A 15,957-nucleotide genomic window follows, 5' to 3' on the forward strand; every position below is an offset into this window, starting at 1 on the left:
AAAATTTAATCCTTTGCTATAAAATGGTAAAAAAAAATCAAAAAAGGTGAGTCATACGTGACGGAATTTTATATCTATGTAAAATAAAAAAGATAGAGAACACTCGTTATCTAAAAGTGCGTAAGAAGCAGCCATCTCCGGGAATTTAATATTATCTTTACAGTCGATTGAACGAAAAGAGGCAATTAATTTACGAAGGACCTTAAGAGAAAGGCTCATCATCAGCAATGGTTAGTAAGACAATATTATCTATATGAATATATTGTTTAAAAATGTTATATTTGTAATGAATCCTTTAAAAAGTGTTACCACGTTTTATCAATTTATTAGGTCATTTAATATAAACGAGTAATATAAGTAAAAAAACTCCTCTTAATAAACACTACACGCATACACTACACACACACACACACGCACGCACTCACGCACGCACGCACGCACGCACGCACGCACTCACGCACACTCTAGATCCTACAGGAATGAACATAAAATTATAAATCGTTTTGCATGTTATAAGTTTCATCATTACAACGATCAGATTTTTGTTACGAAGTCGGATAGGTCTTTAGGAATTATAACTTTGTCTTATAATATTCTGTTAATATACGAGTATATCCATTGGTTTAAATATACATTTGAGGATTCTAAACATTGCCGTCCGAGCACAACTTCGAGGAATATGTAACTATATTCTTTCTTATTTTACTATTAGGAGGAATCTTAGCAAAATCTTAAGTCGTCAACCCTCGATTATAAAACATAAAATTACATTGAAATCGCTTCATCCTTTTGGGTTAAATGTGAACACAGACGTACACACGTGTCTCGAACAAATGTAATATTTTCGACCTTTTTCCTTTCCTGATTTGGTACTTACGTATCTCAAGAGATCAAAAAATATTTTCAACAATATTTTATATCGAACAATATAAAAAAACCTTGATCAGAGTTAATAAACACGTAATTATTATTTTTCTCGTGAGATTGCTTGTGTTTATAATACAAAGGAAATTGTTTCTTTTTTTAGAAACGCTTTTTTTGTTTATACTTATATACATATATCCTTGGCTCTCACTGGACTCAATTCAAACTTCAAAACACGACCTGGGACCGTTGTGATGTAATTTTAGTCAGCCTCATCTTCAAGTGTATGAAGTGTATTGAAGTTTCGAGTGTCATGTTGTAACGTTCTACAGAGCTATAAACATGTTTCATGGAACACATGTAATTAAATAGATTTCTACGACAGTAAGGTCGGCTCGTGTTATGAGGCTTGCTGTGTCAATGGATGTCAGTGTGTCACAACGTTCTATTATGTCACCGACTGAACGGAATACACAATGTGTCGTAATGTTACAAACAACGGAAACTCTTGCCGTAACACTAGCATTATGTGGTAGAGGATGACTCTTTGTAAATCATTCATTACTAATGTACATTTATAATTTATGTGTTTCGTAATGCCTATTACATTATTTCAAATACAAATTAATTTGCTAGTTCCGTTGTTTTTGATTACCTAATTATATGTAATGTATTATTATTGTTGAGCCTTTTCTTCGTTACAGGAATAATTTTCATATCATTATAAAACGTTAGCTTCAACGATAAACCTCAAAGAGTTTAGAGTAAGGGAAGCAACTTTGAGGTAAGAACCACATAATAAAATATGTATGTATTTTAGTAATAACATGTAGAGTTTCAAAAATGAGAAAAACTATTTCTAGGTAGTCAAACGGAGAATACAACTTTAATAGTTTGTGAATTGACATACATTCAGTATTACAGGCTGTAAAAATTTATACAATTCTTTTTAGGTTACTTTTATTGTTTATTTTAATACTAACAGATTACATCATCATCATCATCATCATCAGCCTATCGGAGCCTGCTGCTGAACAAAGGCCTCTTCTCATATGGAGAAGGTTAGAGCATTAATCACCACGCTTGCTCAAGACGGGTTGGCGATTTCAATCTTATAATTTGAAATTATAAGACCAGGTTTCCTCACGATGTTTTCCTTCACCGTCCGTCAGTGGTGTCTAAATACTCTTAGAACGTACATATGACTCGGAAAAGATCACGTTGGTACTTGCCAGGTTCCGAACCCGCTCCCTCACGTATGAGAGGCGGGCCTTTAACCTCCAGGCCACCACGACTATTAGACATAAAGGTTACATAAATGTATAAAATATAACGGATTTATGTTTTTTATATATAATATCTAATTTATATATAAGGACACAGGCAACTAGCTCGATGCAACGAGATATATATTTATAAAAGGTCTGTTGTATTGAAGTCTGTATTTATATTTTTGTCGTGATGAGTATCTTAGTATCTTTACGGTCGCCGTGTCTTTTGTATTTTGTGTGCCGTTGAAAGTGAAGAACAAAAGAATATTTTAAAAAATATTCGTTTTATGTTCACTTGCTGACTGTTAATGTCTTTTATGATATTTTTTATTCCAGTCAACCAAATTTTATCTTAATAAGCACATCGTTATTGAAAAGTTTATAATGAATAAATGAACACTTAAATAAAAGATCGAAAGAGGTACTCGGTAGCAGTTTACCGTCAGAAATACTTTTAAAAAGCAATTAAAACTTATTGTTCACATTTAAACTTTTCTCTTACAAATAAAATTTTGCGAATTTTTCATAGAAATCTTATACTTAACATAAAGATATCTAGATGTGATAAAAGTTCTAGTTTTTTTTTAATAAATGATTACAACATGTCTTTATATGAAAATTATTTTATGTATCAAATGAGTTATTGTAATGTTAAAACCAGTTTTATACATTTTATATTTGAATAAATTTGAACGTGCACTTAAAATGAAGGGAGGGAGCTAAAAGCTATAAACAAAAACCAAATGTCCTTAAGCAATAACTTATGGAAAACTGGAAAGTCAAAGACATGGTACAATATTTTTTTTTAACGGAAATCTAATTTTTTTTTCGATGTTTTAAAGAAGGAACATTAAAATCTCTAAAAAAGGACGTCTTAAATTCTAAAGAAGGACATCTTATACATAGTTTATAAATAGTGATTTATTTAACAATTATAAGCAAAAATCTGACAGTTCCACAAGAATATAATCAATGAAATATGCATAAAAAGAGAAGTATTTATTATGCATTTAAATTCAAACAACTGACAAATCAAAAGCACTAAAATCCGAAAGTGTTTTGCGGAACGATTGCAGCCAGTTCCGATAAATCATTTGTGACTTTTTTCGTGAAACCGTTCCGAGTGGAGCCGATTGTTTCGTCGCCACATTTCTTTTGTGAGATCGTTTACAATTTAATGATTCAAACCGTTTTCTATTTCCAATTCATGGAAAACTATTTGACGACATCGTTATTTTGAAGATGTTACAATTTTCTTTTATGCAATTTTAAATAATAGAATAAATTCCCTCAAATAGAATAATACTCCTGTTATGTCAGCAAAACCCGACTGGCGACACATCAATATATATTTTTTTAAATATATTCATTAGTTATAGCAACCTCATAACATATGTAAGTATAAGTGTATGAATCATCACAAAAGAATTAATAATACTGAATATATTTGATTGTTTTTTTCAAACAAACTTCAAAAAAGATTATTGTGTATTTCTAGGATATAAAAGTAACGTAAGTAAGTAATAAGAAATAGTCGTCGAAAAAGCATCCATTTATTTTTGGAGATCCAATCTTTCACAAATTTTATTCCAGCAGTAAAAACAGAATTCGTTTTTACCCAAGAATAGTTGTCTAGAAAGTTTGATATAGGAGTGAAGTAGTTCTGTCTTCAAAATAGCTGTCTATTGATCCTTTAAAACGAGTGCCGTAATGCAAGCTTGAGATTCTTGTAGGAGACCAAAGAAAATATAAAAAAGTCTCAGAATGTGATTCATGGATTTTCTTATATAAAAACGGATTCCCTGAGAGTTAACATAAAAGAAGAATATAAGTTAAAAATGTATTTCGTGGAAAAAATATTATTTTAAAAAATAAATAAAAAGGTCATACATAAAAAATCCTAAATTTTTTCCTAATTAATTAGTGAGGTGGCTAGCAGCAAAAAGAAAATTATATTCGTGTAAAATTCCTAATTAGTTAGCATTTGAAGAAAACCTTACGCAATAGCACAATAATAAAACTGAAAAGAAAATACAAAATTTATAAGAGACAGCATAAATATATTGTCCAGCAAAGTTGCTATGATTTAAAGGGTTGTGTTTTAATAGGATTGTTTCCAAATGGTAAAATAACGGAAGTTAGGGTTTAAAAGTAAATAAGTATATATATTGCATACAAGAACAATCCAAAACTAAATTTTTATGCGATATATCAATATCATGAGAAATTTTATGCTTTTTAATTATTATTTTTTTAGAAGATTCATCGACCTATGACGGTTTTGATCATTGAAGGTAGACTGAAATTATTGTAAGTTACTCTGCCAAATATTCATTCAATTTATGAAATATTAATTGTTGTGTGACATTTTGGGCTCTTTTATTAAAATTTTGAAACTTGCTTTCAAATTCTTGTTTCCAAAGAATATTCATGAAATCCACACGTATACAAAAGCACACGCACATTGGTGAAGATTTATTTCACAATTTACTTCCTACTTCATTAAAAAGCTGAGTTAATCAACTAGTCTTTAAGAAAGGCACAAATAAAATTTGATTATTAATATGAATCTTTCCATCAATAATTTCAATAGCAATCCCCCAGACTCGTCAAAGGCCGTGATTGCTACAGTAATTACAAAATAAGCTGACTAGAGTAAAATAAAAAGAGTCTTTTCATCGGTATCGAATTCTTTTGTAGACAGAATATTGGATTTGTATTTCTGTTCCACGAAGTAATCATAAAATGAAAATTACAAAGAATTTTCTAACAAACATTATAAAAAGTGATTCACATCTCGTCTGCCCGTGATCACGGCTGCTGAAAAGTAACCGAAACGTCGGGATTATGTAGTTTGTAAATAATAAAATCCGAGTAGTATATCCGAAAATATATTAGTTTCATTTAAATGATTATTGTAATAAAAATATAATATATAAACTCTGATATATTTTTTAATTAAAATCATTATAAATAGTAATAAAACTGCAGTTTTACATTTAGTTCTTCATAATAAAAAATTGAGGAGTTTTAACTTTTTATCTTTCTAGAGAACCTTGGAATGTAATCGTTGAGGGAGAACTGTAGTTGGTTCAGAAATAATTAACCGCTTTCAGTACAATAATTCTAAAAAACAAGAGGAGGCAACAAAAATTACACGACATTTGTAATATATTATATCTTCTATAGCTTATCAACATAATTTTGAAAAGAGAATCGATGAACTACCATTTTTTTTACTTTTTTTATTATCATTTTAATTTAATATAAAAGAAAACAACTGTATTCTTGTTCGTTCATAAAAACACTTAATTATTGCCCATTTATAATATACGTTATACATCGTAACAAATTGTATCTAAAACTTGTTTACAACTAAAACTTTGAGGCTAATAGACATCTGTGAGTAGTTGTTACAAGGAAACAACTTCATTAAGTAAACTTGAGCTAATTGATGCTCATCCTTTCCTCCCCTCAATTTTTATTAGACTTTCTTTTTGTTGTAAATGATACCATTTGAAGTGACGTAACGTATTTCTTTGAAAAGGAAATCGCACCTAGAAGAATGCTACCACAGTTTATGTTAATAGCTGGGGGGTGGTTTTCCTCGTTGGGTTATCAGCAAGTTCGATCGAGGGATGGTCAAAGGTGGCCACGTTGTAGAGTTAGGCCTTTAAAAACCTGCCCAGCGGAGGGAACGTGGATGTCTTGGCTGGCCGCATGCATGAAGGCCTCTTTCGGGAGGCCTGTTACAGGGCTAGTGAAGACTACATCTTCTATCGCTTTCGACACGGCTTCGACTCGGACGTAGAGCAGAAGCTGCCGGTTTGCTACGGAGAAGTGTAGGCAGCCCTGCGGATGGCGATTCGAAAGCCGAAGTCTTTCGCTCTTGAGGAGATCCTGACTGATATCGATAAGGATTTATGGGGGCGATTATATCGCTTAGCGCGGACCAAACTCTACTGCTTGCGTCTAGGACATGTAGTCGTTTTAGCCAAATTTAATGAAGTGACTGGTGAGGCATTCGTTCCTGAATATCACTGGCAACTCTCCTTCTGTGATGCCCCTCCTCTTTCAACAATGGAAGGAGTAGTTTCTGTCTGACTTAAACGCAAAGCTAAAAGTCACGCTGTGTCACCTGCAGGTTTACGAAACTTTGACGGGGCTGTATATTGACTGAAAAGGGACTTATTCATTTCTGATAGTTATGTAAAGTTCTTGAAAAGCTGATAAGAAGCAGATATTGCCTGCTACTTAGGGTCTTTTGACCTCCCGACTATTCTACGCATTTTGTATGTAATTGTGTTACTGAATGAGATCGATACACTCTTCCTCAAAAAATTATTTTCCCATTTGAGCTAGGTGTGGATCTTTGTCATAGTCTCTCACGAGCTCAGATTGAATCCAGGGGATTAAATAATTATCAATAACTTGAAAGGTTTTCTTCATCTGTGTAACTCATTAATGGTGAAAGCAGCGACAGGCATGAGAAGTATTTTTTACACTGAGAAAACGTTGTCACCTATATACCGTAATTATATTTTATGCATTTTATTCTCTACATACTGTAAGATGTGTATCAAAGTATTTTCCTTCAGTTCTATGCAACCTTTTATTATACAAAACACGTGGATTCTTTCGCCAGGATTTTTAGTCTTAAATCGTCTACATCTAGCAATTTTGTTGTATTTTACGAAGTAGTTATTTTGGCTTGTGCACGTTCCTTTAGAACAGTTACAAAATCGCCCTTTTCCCCATAAGAAAGGTGATATCCACATAACCTTGGTATATTTAATCTTAGGATCGTCAGTGAATTTCCGTATATTTTTTTCGTTTAATGCACTCGCAATGTAGGAAAGGTATTTCTGTCAGAGATTTGTAAAAATCTAATTTACAGGACTTGCAACTAATTCGCACCCTTCTTATGTTGGACATGTCAATGGGTGAGCGTAGAGAGGAAATGCTCTCCGAACAATATTAAAATGGACCGATTTGGCTAAGTGTGGTTTTGAAATATTCATGGTAGTGTCCAGGGAAGGTTAAAAAGGTAAACAAATATGAAAATTATCGGAATTAAATAAAAAAAAATCGTTGTTCCTTTGGCACGTCTCCCGCCATGTCGTTTAGAAATGTTGAAAGAATAGTTTAAAATGAATAACTAATTAGAATTTTTATATCTTTTTAGTTATGTACATATTTATTCTCATTAGGTAAAAAATAAACTTAATTTTTGCTAGCTACAGTTATTACAATAACTATATAGTTATTACCTATGTATTAGATTATTTTTATATTGATTGATCAATTTATAATTTGTGGACAAAACCATAATATTTGACATTGGACAACTATCTTACATGTCCATCCTCTATGTCGATTGTCGATCGATACCTGAGACAAATACTGCATTTTTATATCTTTATGGACAATTATCGATGTAGGAGAGCTGTCGGACTTTGGTGATCCTTTGTGATAGTGACCTTTGAAGTAAAGTACAATTTTTAGGTTGATCCTTTGTGATAGAGACACTTCATAATGGTGGTAGAGCCTAGCTGTGGTCAAATTGCTGCAGCTCGAACATGGGCTGGCTTGACCGGGGAAGTACCACCCTCTCACAGAAGATCGGCGTGAAGCAGTCTTCAATGGCTGCGTTTTATCCGATGGGTGAGAGAGCCGGGTACCCTTTCCTATTTCCCACCCTTTTTCTTTTCCCTTTTCCCAAACTTTCCTCTCTGTCTTCCCCAAACAAGAGTGGCAACGCATCTGCAAAATTATTTTGCGGATGTCCATGGGCGACGGTACTACCACCATCAGGTAGGCCATCTGCTCGTTTCCCTCTTTATCATAAAAAAAAATTCATTAGCTTATTGCGCGGGAACTTTTCACACATCAATTAGCTATAATTTACGATGCTTAGGAGAAGACGACCTGCTTTAGGTCGTCGCAGTCAATCAAATGTACGAAGAGATACCTTACGTGCTAATCACAATGATGAGCTCCTGTGAATCTAAAATGAAATGCATTCCGCTATTATCGGGCAATAGATTATTGTGCTGACAAATCGATAACAATTGAAATGACAATATTTTTGTAAATATTGTAAGGCGTTAAAATATAGTGATGAATCTAATATAACAGTTGTGTTCAAATGACATCGTTTTGTGCTACACATAATATACAGGACGATTTCATGCCCACTTTCAACATGTTATACCCTAATATTTTTTTATAAGCTTCAAGTTTGCATTAATATGGATCGGAAATAATTATTGGACAAATGTTTAAAAATTACAGATGCAGGGAAAAATTTATCACTTACTAGGGTCACTATTACCTCAACCAGATGCCGAGCATACAATTTTACAAATTTATTTTTCGAGCAATTCAGATGCGGAAGTTGATAGCGTTGTGCACACAACCCTACAGTGAAGAAAACTGTTATTCAAGAATTACAAATGTTTTTTCATCAGAACAACAATTTAGTAAACATATTTAAAATAGCTTTGGATCGGATGGATGCCATTTGACAGAGATAATATTGTTATTCAAGCTGGCAAAACATCTGCCAGTGAACACACTGGAAGATTTAATTCAACCACTTTTGACGATCTTCAAGATATGTCACTGGGATGAATTTGCTTTGTTCATGTTTTATAATATTGTTTTTATCTATTGTATTGTTTTAATTGAGCATTAGTTTGTGAATATTATCATTACTCTTGTATAACCATTTTTTTAGCTTTGAAGCGTCCAAATAGGTTCACTTATTTTGTTTGATTTTAGAATGGTTGTAAATCAGTAGATACTTTGTATTAGGAGTAGTATTTATCCATCGTAAATAAATAATAACATCGATTTATGTGTAGTTAGCTTATATATCAAATAAATAAGAACAATCATGAGTCTTGAGGAACAAACTTAAACAACAACCGACCTCACAAATACCAAATATTATGAGATATAAGACTTTCGCGAGTTTTATTCATTCAAATGAAACTAATATTTTTTGGATATAGTCCGAACGTTTCGGTTACTTTTCGGCAACCGTGATCACTTCACATCTCGCATGTCCGTGATGTATGTATGTAGTTTTGATGTAAGCATGTAGTTTTAACAAAAAAATAAAGCACGCGTAGTATATCCGAAAAATATTAGTTTCATTTAAATGAACCAAATATTATATTGACAACTTTTCTATAAATCTTGTATATTTTGATATTTGAGAAACTATGAAGATATTTTATTGGCTCCGTATATACATATGTGTGCGTGTACTTAGATACGTGTCAGTTGTCGAGTACGAGTAGGTACAACGAAGCAAAATCCCGCTACATAGAATGAAATGCCTGCGAAGTATGAAAGTTTGCGAGTCTCGAGTTAGGAGGAATGAACTGAATTAGATACAAGCAATTCTATTTGAGCTCACACCGAGCTGTCGCCTCTCATTATTAATTAACGAAGTTTCAGAGACGGTGTTACGGCCGCTGCCACAAAGGAAGTATGACAATTTATAATATTATTAATATAATTATTATGATTTATAAATGCATTTTTATATTTACGAGTATTAATAATAAATAAAAACAAAACAGAAAACCGGAATATAAAACGAAATATTTGTGAGAAATTGCATTATTTCAAAACAAATATTTAATATAAGGAATTAGGTACCTAATATAAATCCAATAAGAAAAAAACGCATTTTACTTTACTTAATGGCTTAGTAACTAAACTAATACTTAGGCAATAATATAAATTTACCGAATAGTTTGTTTTGATCCGCGCACGACTCCAGATGTCTATTAATTTTTTCACATCCATACGAGTGCATCTCCAGTCTCGTCTCGTACAGAGCAGAGTTTCATTGTTTGGTCTCAAAGCGTTGTCGTCATAGGAAAGTTTCAATCCGCGAATCCAACTTTTCCTGGGTTTATAGCAAACGGTAAGATACTGTAAGGGTGGAAAACCTTCTGATATACTCCATTGCTATTTGTTTTAATACAATGTCAATGGAGGCATACATCACGTACAATTGAATGAGCATATTAACACGTCATCGCCCAGAATAAGATCAATAGCAGGACATCATTACGTTTACGTTTAATGTTAATTGTTCTAGACAGTTTATAGAAACAAGTAGTGAAAAACTTCTCTCGTATAATACATATCAAACGTGTTAAATGAAAGTAACTGTCCATAATGATTTTGCAATTAATATGACACATAAATCGAGCCCATGATCTATGTAAATTGTGTATATTTCAATAACTTTATATAATATTTCTTATCATAAAATATAATTAAATATTTTATATATAAAATAGAAAAAAATACGAATTACATAGATAGGCTGCAACTTCACTGAAACTTCTGTTCATTAAGTCAATAAGAAAAATTGTAAGAAATGCATTTTAACCTTATTAATATATATATAACACTTTATGTGTAGTAAAGTATCATAGCTCATGACGTAACCTTCTTAACGTAATACGCCAGATATCCTGATATAAGATATGACAAACACGTGGTGGCCGCATTACGGTCTTTGCCGACTACAGCGTCGTGGTTTGGGGTTACGCCCTCTGTAAGTGCCTATTGTGTAAATATTAGAATTATGAATATACATAAGGCTGGATAGATCTACGTTTCAACCAGAAATAAAACTTGCTTATTTTAATACTTTACTTTTAAATTTTTGTAATAATATTAATATTTTATTTCAAAAATAAAGTTCCCTAAGTATAAGTATAGTGGAGGATGTATTTTCTTTTCCATACTTCCAGACCACGAAGTGATATAAATTATAATGCGTCCGAGAGTATCAATGTTTCTAAGTTATAATTTTACATGAAATTTTTTTGTGTTTTTTTTTACAATTGCCACACACTGTGGCATATACTGAATGAGTTATTGAAAAATAAAAAAATTAACCAAATTAATAAATCCACTAATTCGTCGAACATGTTCTAGCAGCGAACCAAAGCTGTCCGTTTCTTTGGATAGTAGCGTCGTCTCGTGCACTCCCACGAACATTGTCCTCTCTGCACTAAGGCGTCTAAATTAATTAGGTTGAGAACCTTCCAACAAAAAGGCAAAGAAACAGGTCCTAGTAGTTGAAAATCAATGATATGAGAGAAGTAAAGTTTATTCCGTAAAAAAAAAACATCAAAAATCAGTTGAACACGAACAGGGTCGGAATAATTGAATTTATCGATCGTTACCGAGATGTTGGCAGTTACAGCATACACATGAGAAAAGTAAAAGAAGATTATTTGTAAAGATAAATAGGGCTTATCGTTTATGAAATATCTCTAAAACCTAGACAGTAATAAAAACGAGCGACTTTTTAGTTTGAAGTAAAATTTCGGGTAGTCAGATAAAAAAATATATTTTTAGATATAATGTTCTTACAACGCTACCTATACTTATTACACACCCTGTGATTTATTAGTAGTTAACAAAATTACATATTTTTGTAGTGGTTAAATTCTGGGTTCTTAGAAAAAAGTCACAAAAAAAAAAAAAATTAATAAATAATATTCTGCAATAAAAACGAGTTCTTTTTATATACGATTTATTTTATTTATGTGATTTATTTTATAATGTGTCTTAAATCAATACCAGGTTGAAGCAAGGACAGACAAATTTAGTTTAGTTCAAATCCATGTCTACTCAAGTTTGAAATTGCAAAACTTAAAAAGTCCAAATTTGCGAAAGTTCTTTTTAAGAATTATAAAAATATAATAGTTTTTAGTATAGAATTGAACAGTACTTAACAAGAGCCTCGCAGTGCCACGTGGTGCAAATATTTATATGTTTTTCATAAAACATGTATATATAGTACAAGAAAAATGATTTTTTTTTTATAAAAAGATTTTATAATATTAAAATTTTGTATCAAAGTTCTATGTAATAACAACTTTTAATATAATTTAATAATATTAGATTCACGGTTTATTAACATATCAATTCTAGGAGCAAAATCTTTTCATCGTCAAAGAGGAATTTTTGAATAAATTAAAAGGAAGACAGAGATTTTTTATAATTTTATAAAATTCGTAATAATATATCATGTAGGTTAGCTCCTGTGGTTCCCATGGATACTAGGCTTAATATATAGTAACAAATATTTAATTTTATTTAACGGTTTCCATCAAATTTCAGGAGAATTAATTTTGAACATTTGTAAATTTTATTTCAATTCTATTTTTTTATTCCTATTAGAATTTGACTGTCTTATTGCTCATAAACCTAGGAATAAAGAGAAAAACTATCATGAACTTTATAAAAATGATGATTTCTTATAAAAATTACCTTTGAATTGGGAATCTATTTTTGCGGTAGATATTTAAGAAGAACCGGCGAGAAATTATCGTTTCAAAACTCTAGGAAAAGCCTTTTTAAAATTCGTTTATCTGAATGGAACTGATTTAAACTTTATTCTAGAAAAAAAGTCGGTCAGAGCGTTGTTATAACTGAGAACTCACAGCAAAAGTTAAAACTTGTCTCGTTATGTGCCATTTAAAAAACGGCGTCAGGCTACATACTTCATTTATATTGATAAAACACACTTTATGTAAAAATTATGACTATGTAGTGGTGTAACTATTAATTGTTTTATAGTAAAAATAGTAACGCGTTTTATTGATAGGAATTTTCTTATTAGTTTTAATTGGTAAATTAAGCCCTTAAGTCGATGAACGATTCCGTTACAGCAAATGATATCTGAGATAGTTAAGAATATTTGTAGATGTTATGTATTCAAATTCTTGTTAGATTTTTTTTGGCAAATATAATTTATTTGCTCTTCATTAATCTGTATTTAGCGCTATGAATGCGCTGTACGTAATTTTCTAAAATCTTTACTTGGTACCATCGATGGAGCGACCATATACAAGATTACAGATTTACTGACTATTGTTTGAAGTTGGCCACCTAGCTACAGTTATTGACGACCGACAGGGGAGACACTAGTCATAAACATAGGTTCTTATTTATAAACCTTGCGTCCCAAAATGACCACTTTCCAGTGACACAGGAGTTAGATAAGCTCGAGATCTACCAGAAAATCACAATTTGACTTCAGTAAAAATATCATGGTTTTCGAAATATTTGCACTTTAAATTATTTTTTAAAATCGCTACCTTTTTTCGGATTTTCTGCTACTGTTGCCTGGAATAGCTTCGGATTGTAATTTTTTTTATTATTTTGACATCTTGAATAGCTTATTCAAATATCAGAATTATTATTTTACCGAGAAATGCTTTAATTAAAAAAAATATGTTTTACTGTGACTCGTGACCTTGTGAAAAGACAAACACTAACTTTGACTAGCTGGTGTGAAAAAAAACTGTATGACACCAAGTTTGCAAATAATTTTAAAAAGTGGTCTACTTAATGCTGATTCAGAAATGGTAAAAAACTAGTGAGTTTTTGGCAAAAACTTTGACATTTCATTTTTTTTCCTCATTAGCCAAATTCGTTTTAAACAAAAAAAGATACAATAATCTGAACTTACCACAGTACAATTTGTTGTTAATAACTCAGTTAATAAAAATGAAGTGGAGATAATGACTCTTATTTGTTATCTCGCCCTAGTTTTATTTAAGTAGTAAACTTCTAAGCCTTTGGGTCTTTTTAGTGCATACGATGCGATGCGATAGGATATGAGCCCAGCGTCGGAGCGTGATTGGTTTATCGGTCGTCTCTTGTACTCCGCACCCTGCACCTGCACCTACACTGAATCCTCCTTCCAGTTTGGTAGTACATTCCTTTGTGTCTTGTGCTACGCAAGTGTTACTTTACTTCTTACTGCTTTGTGATTCTAAACTTCGACAACTTGTCACTACTTTGGACATTAATAATCTTATGATTTGGACTGTGTTTGTGATCATAGCAACAACTTAGCATTTCTCTGGACATTCATCAGCTTACGATTTGGACTGTGTTTGTTATTGTAATGGCAGTATTCACTCATCGCGAGTACGCTGACATGTACCTCATTTATGGGGAAATAAGGACTGTTTCTAATGGAGGCAACGCGTCATTAAATGCAAAATTGGCTGCTTGACTGTAACCAGCAAGATATCCGAACCGTCGGCATCCGACTTATGGGATCATACTGAGACTGGATTCTGTGTACAGAGAGGGTAGAATCCCTGGTTTTAGTGGTTCGGAAGGGAGACCTCATACTCAAGAGGACGATGTAGTTTTGCAGGTAGTCATAGAAGATCCAACAACTTCATTACGTTTGATAGAATGTATATGCTGAAATGTTTCTTATATATAATTGCCCAATAGAACTAGATAGAATGTACTTTAACATAAGAAGTGAGGGAAAGTTCATAAAAATGTATACTTGAAAAGTTGGTGGAATCGCGTGTGTTAAATTATGAACTGGTTTCTCTCTAATAGATAACATAGCAGTGCGAAGCTGCTGAGCCGGTTTGCAGGATAATTAAAAGTTAAATAATTTCAGGTATTATTTAATATTTTTTTTTGTATCATGTTTTAAATAAGCCAGTAATTATATTAGAAAATTTGCAATGATATGTATATAGTGGTTCGAGTCTGGGTCTAACAAATATAAATGACGTTATAATTACAAAATACGTTCATCAGTATTACATGCAATAAATACAGTATCTGTTATAAAATAGCCAGTAACACGTTGCGGGTAGTTTCAAATTAAACTCCTTTGTGAGTTTGACATTTTAATAATAAGTTTGCAAGTGTAACGATATCATATTAGTTTCAAGTAAACATATTCGCCAATCTAACAATGACATGTATTTAATTAAGTCGATAATAATATTGTAAAAGGCCAATAACAATATTTATTTAATACTACAAAAGTGAAATTTAAACTCATTGCATGTCAGTAGTTACACTTCACGGTCAGAAAACAGCAATTAAAGCGAAGAAAAAGATTAACAATTAAGAGATCAGATTCAGTTAAAGCATGAAATAATAAAAAGTTTTAAAACGTGGAGGTGTTCCAATAGAAAAATAAAATTATGACACATATATATTTTAAAAATTCCAGTTTCATTATTTTGAGCTTTATGAGAAAAAATATTTTGATGAAACTGGAAAGCAATTTGTTTTTTTTATTTATTTTATATGACTTATTCCTAATTAAATTTGAAATCTTATAAATGACTCACGACCACTACTAACTATATTTTCGTCGTCATCAATCGTTTGCACTAGTAGTAAATAATAATCTTCTTATTTTTCAACTAACCAATATAGGAAGTAAAGCTGAAACCATCTAAACTCAAAACCTGCGAATCACGATATGATACTATTCACAACGAAAAGTTAGGTACTTCTAGTTTCTATGTTTGTTCTCAACTTTCTCATTCTACTTTTAACAGGATGAAACATAGTAGATGTGAGGTTGTACTTACAGGATGTATACTAAAATGTGATCCATAGTAGCGTGTATAATTTTATTTGACCTCTACATAATTGAACTCTTCTACATTATAAAATAATGAGACTGTTAGAGCGAAATTAAGTTTGTAATATAATTGGAGGTCTAAATGTTTCTTATTTAGCTGAACAAATTATTTAATATCCACAACAAAGACACCTCGTTCAATGTATTATTCGCACCTATAGTTCTGTCAAAGTAGAGCCTTGCTAAAATGTGATGACGTTAAATGCATTTAGAGCCGGGAGAGGCTATTGTTGTAATTTTGTTAGTATCTGGGTATGTACGCAGGTACAAACATACATTTTACATTCATACATTTGGATTGTGTATTTGGTTAGGGAGAGAAACATTTAGTGAGCTGAGGTTACATCTAAGGTATTT

This window comes from Danaus plexippus, chromosome 10, assembly GCF_018135715.1.
Source record: "Danaus plexippus chromosome 10, MEX_DaPlex, whole genome shotgun sequence".
NCBI lineage: Eukaryota > Metazoa > Arthropoda > Insecta > Lepidoptera > Nymphalidae > Danaus > Danaus plexippus.